Source organism: Alligator sinensis, unplaced genomic scaffold, assembly GCF_000455745.1.
Source record: "Alligator sinensis unplaced genomic scaffold, ASM45574v1 scaffold950_1, whole genome shotgun sequence".
NCBI lineage: Eukaryota > Metazoa > Chordata > Crocodylia > Alligatoridae > Alligator > Alligator sinensis.
The window spans coordinates 1,515,719-1,525,848 of record NW_005842331.1 but is presented as its reverse complement, the minus strand read 5'-3'; positions in this window follow the sequence as shown (position 1 = coordinate 1,525,848).

Below are 10,130 nucleotides of genomic sequence, written 5' to 3'. Positions count from 1 at the left end.
CAGTAGCAGGAGCTGTGCAGTGGTGACAGAAACTCTAGAGTTGTCTGGTTTCAAATTGTTTCTGGTTTAAGATGAACAAGACTAATGTAATACGGGTAATTTATACTAATGTATCCTCAGCATGGCTGATTTATTTTTCTGTATCAAAAAACTGACCTTCTGTAACACTGCAAAACTATTGCTCAGATAGCAATTCCCTGCATGCAGCTTCTGAATTCTGGCATAGTTCTTAATACTTGCCAGTGATATGAACAAAAGAAGAAAGTATGCCAAATGCATGCCGACTTATCTATTAAGCATGCATGTTTTCAGAAGTTCCCACTGGAGGCGAGGTTGCTGCTGGCCTGTGTACATGTAGGCAGGAAGGGGATGGCAAAAACCTTTCCCCTTCTGTCCCTGCAGGGTAGGGTGAACAACATTCAGTCCTTGTGCATGTATGGATGACATGACTATACAGCTTAACAGGCATGGGAAGGAAGGGCCTTGTACCATTTAATACTGGCCAGCAGAGTTAGAGATTTATGCTGTTCTTTTTTTAAGGTATTCCTCCAGCTGTATGAAGTTTGTCTCTCTCTCTCTGTGTTAAGCTTTCTTTCATCTCTTTGGAATTCTTTCCCTTCTGCGCTCTCCTTCAGCATGTCCACATGCCTTTCTGACAGCAAGGACCGTGTCAGTAATTATTGTTCATGACTGAACAGCAGAATCCTGTCAAGGTCTTAGTATTGACCTGGCTGCTACATCCAATATTAGTGCAAGCGTGGATTATTTCCATTTTTAAACATTGCTTCACTCTGTGACAACTGCTTCAGGGAGCTGTCATCCTCTCCTTGACTTGGTGAGCCAGAATATGGCATTTGTGCTTACCACTGCAGCTTCAGCTACCAATCTGCTGCTGCCACCAAAAGTCTTTCTCGGAAAGAAAATATTTGAGCCACCCTGTAGTATATGTATTTGGCTAGATCATTAGCCATGTTGGATCTAAATGGTAGAAAGTCCAAATAGAGATGCCATCCTTTTTCTTCTTCCTGTAGGAATGAAAAGGGAGTTTGGAACCAGTGCTCATCAAAAATTTGAATTCACTGTTCCAAAATGAAAAGTACAAAACTATTCAATTTTAAGGAAGCTAATTTTGAGGAACTGTACAGTCCAGTAAGGTGTAGCAGGTGGTGGGAAGAAGTTTGCAAACTACTTATTCATAATTTCCCAGTCTCACCTTAAATAACAAAACAATCAAGTAATTCTTGGCAAGATGATTTATGAAATAGATGAATCCAGTGGACAGGAAGCCAACAGCATCCTTTCAGAAAGGCCACGAAAGTCTCAAGCATAACAAGGGAGCCTTTTGCCATAAAAGTTGGGAAATCAACCAAGAACACAGTTTAAACTTTTAGAGGAAAACAGAATTGGTCTTTATAAGAATCTTTTTATTTACTGTAGCCCATTAGGGCTAAGCATAGTGAGATTATAAATGACAGGGGAAGTGGGTCCACTTAAAAATAAATGAAAATAGCTTGAATGCTTGAGATGCTGAACTGTTTTTCTTTCTTAATATTTCAATTAGAAATATAAAATGGGTGGCTATAAATTGAAAAACTTTTGGAAAAACTTATCAGTAAAACACTAATAGGGAATTTTGGATTATCTTGAAAATAAACTGTTTAGAACAGTGGTGCTCAATCTTTTTCACCAGTGGGCTGGATGAACAGCGCCTGGTTCCTCTGTGGGCTGGATGTGGCCCATGGCCCTCATCCAGTGCCCAAGGTTCGCACAACAAGGTCCCATCCAGCCATGTAGAGGGGGCAGCCTGGCCCTGATTCAGCGACATGGGGACGGGGCATGGCATGGCCCTGATTCAGCCACGTGGGGAGAAAGGGGTCTGGCCCAACCCCATCTGGTTGCATGGAGGGAGGAGATATGGGAATTTTGCAGCAAAGGAGGATGGTGGTAGTTCACAGGTTTCATAGATATTAGGGCTGGAAAGGACCTTGTGAGATCATTGGGTCCAGCCCCCTGCCCAAGGGGCAGGAAGTCAGCTGGGGTCAGATCACCCCAGCAAGATAAATGTCCAAGCATTTCTTATACGTATGCAGAGTAGGTGGTTGCACCACTTCTGGGGGGAGTCTATTCCAGACTCGGATAGTAAAGACATTTTTCCTTATGTCCAGTCTAAAACGGTCTTCCAGCAGTTTGTGACATTTAGATCTCGTCTTTCCTTGGGATGCCCTGGTGAACAGACATTTCCTCAGTTCCTGATGCATACCCCTTATATACTTGTAGGCTGCCACCAAGTCACCCCTGAGCCTTTGCTTCTCCAGGCTGAAGAGTCCCAAGCCTCTCAGCCTCTCCTCATAAAGCCTGCTCTCTTGACATCTAATCATGTGTGTGGCTCTCCTCTGGAGTCTCTCAAGCTTTTCCACATCCTTTCTGAAGTGTGGAGCCCAGAATTGGATGCAGTACTCCAGCTGTGACCTCATCAAAGCTGAGTGGATGAGGGAGGATAACTTCTTGGGTCTTGCTCGAGATGCATCTGTAGATGCAAGCCAGAGTTTTATTTGCTTTGGTGGCTGCGGCATCGCACTGGTGGCTTATGTTCATCTTGTGGTCAATCATGATCCTCAAGTCTCTTTCAGTTGTGGTGCCTAGTGAGTGTAGCGCTGCTGATCCTATAAGTATGATGTGGGTTTTTTCTCCTGAGGTGGAGCACCTTGTATTGCTCTGTGTTAAATGTCATCAGGTTTTGACCCGCTCACCTTCCGAGCCTGTCCAAGTTGGCCTGCATTGCCAGCCTGTCCTCTAGCGTAACTGCGCTTTCCCATAATGTGGTGTTGTCTGCAAACTTAGCCAGTCTGCTTTTGACACCCGAATCCAGATTCTTTATGAATATATTAAAGAGTACTGGTTCAACTACTGAGCCCTGGGTGACACCACTGGTCACTATGTGCCATGTTGACTTGGTTCCATCAACTGTCACTCTCTAAGTCCAACCACGGAGCCAGTTCCCCAGCCATCAGACCATAAGGTTGTAGAGGTCTCAATTTTACCATGAGGACATCATGGGAGACCAAGTCAAAGGCGTTTTTGAAATCTGAATATATGAAATCAACCTATTCTCCTTTGTCCAGGTGATATGTCACCTGGTCATAGAATGAAATGAGGTTGGTCAAGACCTACCTGCAACGAAGCCATGTTGGCTATCTCTCAGAATGTTGTCTTCTGTTAGCCTGTTGTTGATTGTTTCTTTTTTTGCAAGATCTTCCCAGGGATTGAGGTCAAACTGATCAGCCTATAGTTCCCTAGATCTTCCGTCCTTTCTCGAAGATAGGCACCACAATAACCCTCCTCCAATCTTCAGGAACCTCTCTTGTGTGCCATGAGTTCTCAAATATCCTTGCCATTGATCATGCTATGATGTCAGCCAACTCTTTTAGCACTCTTGAGTACATTCCATCTGGGCCAGCTGACTTGTGGATGTCCAGCCTCTCAAGCTGTTCCCTCAAGATTTTCGCCAATTATATTACTAATGACTACTGCTCCTCTGCCACCAAATTTCCTGACTTGTGGGGAGCCCCATGGGCCAGGCGCCATGACTCTGCAGGCCACATTTGGCCTGCACGCTGGAAGTTGAACACCTCTTATTTAGAAGTTCCAGATGACTTGCTTTGTAGGCTGTTGAATAAATGGCTGTAGCAATACCCTACCATTGTCAATTAGTTGTGAAGTGACATGGAGAACTGGGAAGCAACCAAGTAATTGGTCAAAACTGCATTCATGACTGATCTTTGAACAAGTAATCCTGATAAATAGCTATTCTGTAAGGATCCTGATGAAGTAACAAATTGAGAAAACTCTGAAACGTTCGGGTTACTAGAAACATGAACAAGAAGTAGTAGGCAATTAAAGAATAACATTAACAAACTTGCATTTGGAAGAAAAAAGTAGTGGGGTGAGCAGTAAATGCATTTTAATTGAAGCTTAGAAGGATTTTTGACTTTGCCACAACATTATGCTCATTCTTCATACTGAATTGGATATAACTGCTGATCTCTGTCACGAGCAAAGTTATGATAAATTGCAGAATAACAGGTTGCTAGTACTAGCTTATGGAGTTATGCGAAAGTCCTGAATCCAGATGTTCAACATCAGATCTGTCCATAGTAAAAAACAGGTTAATTTGCTGATTATGATAAATGGGGAGCAGTTTATTATTCAATTGAAGGCAGAAATTAAGCTGTTTTAATGTGCAGGACAGACCTGGAAATCAGTGATGCTAAAGAGTTTTCTGTATTTGGAAATCAAGCTTAGTTTAGGAGAGTGAGAGACAGGGGAATAGGAAGAACAGGCGGTAAAGTTTTGGCCTTCATATGCAGATATATCTTGATTTTCTTCTGTAGGCTTGTGTTGTGATCATCCTTGGAATGTGTGTCAGTTCTGGATACATTATCCAAAAGATAATGAGATATTGGAGGGAGTTTCTAGGAACAAGAATTGTGGTCGGAGCTTTTAAGGGAATAACTGTAGTCTTTTTCTACGTTTTGCTAAACAATAACCAAGTGGGAAGAAAAACCTACAGAGTGCAAAGCATGAATTCCAAGTGAAAAGAACTGTTTAGCCAAGTAAAAAGTGGTGTCATTAAGGGTGTGATAAAATGGATGAGGATATAAAGGAAAGCAAAATAATAGCATAACATTTCCTGGTAAGAAAACCTATTGTTTAATCTTGGAAGTATACTTCCCAAAATCAAGGGATAGAAGCCGTATTGCTTTATCCACATAAAATTAGACTGAAAAAACCCCTTGATGTAGAGTGCAGGGATTGTTCTTCTCTGGGAAAGAGACTAACTGACTGTACTACCCATTTAGAATGTTTCCTTCTTCACATACCATAGTCAAGAAACAGTTCTCTTTCTCTTAAACTCAATGTTTCTCCATTTAATGATTCAGAGACAAAGGGGAAGCTGTGCTGGTTGAAGTCTCATGCTTCATCTTGGATAAATCTACGTCTTGGTGTGGGTTAAATCCAGACTAGATTCCAGAGGAATAATTTGATGTGTTTGTGGATTTCAGAATTCTCTAGTGCAGTTGGGCTAGATGCCATGAATGCCATCACTTGGATGAATTTCCACTTACAAAATGACTTCTGCAGTGTACATGCATGCAAATTAGATTTAGATTGGATGGCTGTTTCCAAAACTGAATGCCTAGAATTTTTCATTGTTGGTTAGGTTTTAGAGTTAATTACATTGAACAATTGATTTCTTGTAAGAAGCAAGTGGGACTACTCAATGTGTCTGAGCAGAATATTAAGAAAACGAAACCTCATTTGTTAGGTGGGGGAAGAGAATGGAGAAAATGACAGACGCACTTCACATGATAATCACCTGCTTCTGAGAACAGAAACAACAAGGTTTAACTAACATGGAAAAGGAACACTTTTTTACTTTTATTGCTATTTCCCCTTAAAGCTTAATATTTATAGCAGATATTGCATAACTTCAGTAGTTCAGAAGACTATTAAGAAGCAATTTCTTTTATCTTCCTTATAAAAGGTCATATTTCTCATTCATTACTTCATCACACTTTTTTTAAAAAGTACCTTATTTTGGGACTCAGGTGTCATGTAATTATGCTCTCTTTCAACAATGTCTTGAGGCAAATTCAAAGTGCATGTAAATGCTGTACTTTAGAGGTCAAGGTTAATTCTATGCAAAGAGCTTTGTGCAATATAGTTATGTTAAATAATCTACTTCTTATATTATAGTGCTTACACACCTGATTTTTGCCCCTTAAGATCACACTTTATCAAATCACCAACATTTTAAGTCGGATTACAATTTAATGGCAAGCTTTTCTCTAGTACACATGTTATATGCTGCTGTTGAATGGCCGTGGGAGTCACTGAAACTGTATTAACCATTATTTCTGGAAAATAATTTGAAGCCTGGAGGAAAGAAAAACTTTAGGGTAATGCATGGGACTTTTATTATCATGGACTTATGAAGTGTTTTCAATGAAGTCTTTTGACTCTGTTTCAATTTTCTCAAATGTGCACTGTGTGAAATATTTGCCTTGCAGTTGAATTTAGGATTAGCTTAAACTTTGAAGTGTCTTGATGAAAGGCATGGTAGCTGTGCAAAACTCTTTAGATTTGTTTTTATCTTTAGGTATCAATTCTTGGAGAGAAAATCCTTCTGGAAGGCTTTGGGCCAATTAGATTTTTTTTCCCCCTTTCGGCTAAGGGCTCCCCAAAGTGCTTGAGCAAAATTGACTGGTGCTATTGAGTTGGAATTGTCAGCATTTGCTTTCGAGGGAGGGTTAGTGGTTTATTCTCTCTTCCGTGAATTGAGAAGGCTTCTGTAATGTTCTTAGAGTTGGTCAGAATTAAACATTTAGGTTTTTGTTCCTGGCTAATCATCCTTTCTTATTTGAAATACTTCAGTCACAATCCCATAGGTACGAGTAGATGACCATATTTTTACATGGTTTTTATTCGGATTTCTCCTCTTCTTTGGCAGTTTGTTTAGAAACGGAAGGTAAGGGTGCAAGTTGCAGTTCTGAGTTTCATTAAAATTTTGTCCTGCTTAATCTATAAAACAATACAACACACTCTAAAATCTAGTGCACATTATAATTACTTTTATGCTTTTTTCCTTATGAGTAAGCAAAATCAATTTATTGAAAATTCATTTTGCTGGTGTTGGGAGAGCAAAAATGTTTTGCATACAGATATTTAGGTTATCATGACACAGTATCAAAGATACCATTCATTTTATTTATTCTTGCAGAACATTTGCAATTTAAATTTGTAAAGTGAAACAGGCAGGCAACCAGTGAGAAATCTGAGGTGCATTCATGAGTTTCTCCACTCCCCCCCTCCACTCCCCCCCCAAAAAAGTAATTTGTTTTTTGAAGCCCTGAGGGTAAAGTAGTACCTGCTTAGTGAAGCAAGCAAAGCATACAGCAAGAAAGACATTCACCAATATATTAATCCATATTGGCGGTAAATAATTTCATTCTACCGTATCTTCTGCCAGGTTCGTTCACCTGACTTGCAAATGTTATTAAGACTCAACTCTTACACCAATGAGTATAAATAAAATGATTATGCCACACCACTTCATAGCCTCTACTTCGTTAACTTCTTTGCCAACATGATAATTAAAATGTCTCCCTTAAAGATTCTTTGAAAATTTGCTTTCAGTGCTGTTGCACTCTTTTAAGCTGTTGGACCAGCCCATACGGTTTATCATAGGATTCATACACTGCTTTGTTTAATAGAGTTCAAAATAAGTGTTTTTCTCTCTCTTTTTTAAGAGTAGCTTTCGTTAAACAGCTATTTAATAATAATAATAATAATAATAATAGAAATAGGGTGTAATTAAATGTATGTGTAGTCTTCCTAGATAGCTGTCAAGTAATGTATTTTCATAAAGTCAGGAAAATGCTAGATTCTGCAGTCTTTCTCCCTCCTTTCTTTCATGGTTGCCACATAAAACTCGTTGTGTGTTGCATTTTGAGAGGATTGAGCTATTTGTCCGGGTCCCTATGTCTGGGGACTTGCATGCTCCTAGTGATTTCTCTTACCCTTGTAATGATGCCCCATCTTAGCCTTGACAGAAAGGTGATGTGGTCCTTGGGCAGAGAAATGGGAAGGGGATATCTGTTTCTGTTTCTCTTGCAATCCTATCATTTTATGATTTTATGGCTATGGGTATTTGAAGTAGCTTTTGAGCTTTCAAGCCACTTAAACCCAGGAAACTAGAATTCCAGTAACCGTGCAGGAAACAGGTCTCTCCTCTGAGTTCATCTTTTCCCCCTTTCTATCATCTCCAAAGTTCTGTAAAGTTTCCATTATCCTTCATATAGTATCATAAAACATTGCTTAAGGTTGGTTTTCATAGGAAGTGACCAAATTTAATAAGGAAATGCATTTTTCCTCTTGCACAGTCAGGTTCAAAAAGGTATTAGCATTGAAAAGATGAACAGGTAATTGGATCTCTATGCTATACATGTTGTTCAATGCTCTGAAACTACTTGAACTCGTAAGTCAGTCCTCAAAACTAAGTAATAATAACTCCTACCCAGAGTTACATCATTACTTAGCGTCAGAAACCCGCACAGGCAGTACTGATTTGCAGTTCTGTGGGGTGTTATTTATAGATATTTTACCTAATTAGATTTACCAGTATAGTGTTTGGTCTCTATTTGTAAACTAATATTAGGCTGTGTTCAAACATCAAAATGATAAAACTGTATGAACCCTGATATTTAATGTGAATGTAATATTGTATTTTGTAATTTGACTGATATTAGCTAGTCGAGTAATTGCTGATTTAGGTGTCTGGATAACCAAAGGCTATTCACACCTCAAAGAACTGATGCCTGGCTGGAAGGAAGGTAACCTTTGAGAATCACCATCTGAGATGTCTGTGCATATCGGTCAGATAAGAGGGTGTGATGTGTATATAAGCTGAGTTCCATTCCCAGTCAAATTTGGCTTATGTTTCAGAGAGGGAAGCCATTAACTGGAAAGAGAGTGGTATAAATAGAATAAGATAAAAACTATGCCTCCTTTGAATAACTGATAGGTAAGGATATTGGATTAGAGGTTTATATATTTGGAAGCATTGTAAATGCATCTTGGATGTAAATTGGAAACAACTGGCCTGACCAACAGATGTATAACTGGTGGGAGGAAGTTATGTGCATAATAAAGGCATATTCCCTGAAAATTGAGTGGAAGAATGTAGAAGAACAGATAAGGTAAACTATTTAAAGGTTGCCATGATAGTAGGCTTTGATCTAAACATCCCTAGGCCAGGAGTTCTCAACCTTGTTAGACATGAGGCCCTACTCAGAAAATGCCAGCTCTTAAGCTTCACTTGTTTCTTGACTGTTTAAAAAAACCCTGCATTTACTTTAATGTAAGACCACTTTGAATATAAGATAGCTCCCCGATAATTAGATTATGCATATGAAAAGTGTATAAATTTGTTATAATTTTCCAGATATAGAATCTAATTATTGGAGGCTTGCCTTGAATTTGTCCCCCTCCCACTGCTGCAGCAGGAAGATAAATCTGGGGGGTCAAATAGTCCCTTGCCCTCTTCCCCACAACTTCTTTCCCCTGCAGCCTCTTCCCCCGTCCTTACGTTAGACCCTGCTTAGTCTGAGAACATGGAAATGAGAAGCAAATTTAAAAACACTGATCTTGAAATAAGCAACCCTATAGTAATTTCCATATAATACCCACAGACTTAATTCATTCAGAATTGATGCATATTACCTTTTTTTAGAAACTACTGCAAGTTTTAGCACAGGTACTCCATAAACACACTTTTAAGCAGCACTTCTGTACCTACTTATATAGCATATACTCTTATGCATTATATTAGTCCAAAACCAAAGGCTCATGATTTTTCATTTAGTTCATTGGGCTGGGCCCCATCAGGGTCAACAACATTTCAAGCCATGGTGACCTCACAGCTCAGCACTGCTCAGGATGTGTGTGCACTCCAGAGCCAGCCTCCCCTTCCCCTACACCCAAAGGCTTCATGTGCTAATTAGCCTCCCATTCATGACTGGAACAGAGTGTTCTTGTCACAAGCCCTGGGCTGCTCCAAAAATTTATGTGCATATGAGGCATAGTGCAACTTGGTTGGGTTCTACCTCATGGAGGCTAGGACTACACTAATCATATGTAACAGAGGGGGCAACAGAGATATTCTGAGTCAACTTCAGGAAAGCCGACCTTGACAAGCTCAGGAGGCTTGTCAGTGAGGCCCTAAGGGACCATGACCACGGGGAGAGGGGAGTTCAAGAAGAGTGGTTGCTCCTCAAGGGAGCGATCCTCATTGCACAAACTAAGTCTATTCCATCTCGTAGGAAAGGCAGCAAGAGGGCACAGCAGCTCCCCTGGCTCTCCAGGGACCTAGCAGACCTCCTGAGGCTAAAAAGAAAGGCCTACAAAGGTTGGAGGATGGGAGTCACCTCCAAGCAGGATTATTCTGCACTGGCCCGGTCCTGTAGGGAGCAGACCAGGAAAGCCAAGGCTGCAACTGAACTCCAACTAGCTTTGAGGATCAAGGACAATAAAAAGTCCTTTTTCAGATATGTGGGGAGCCGGAGGAAAAG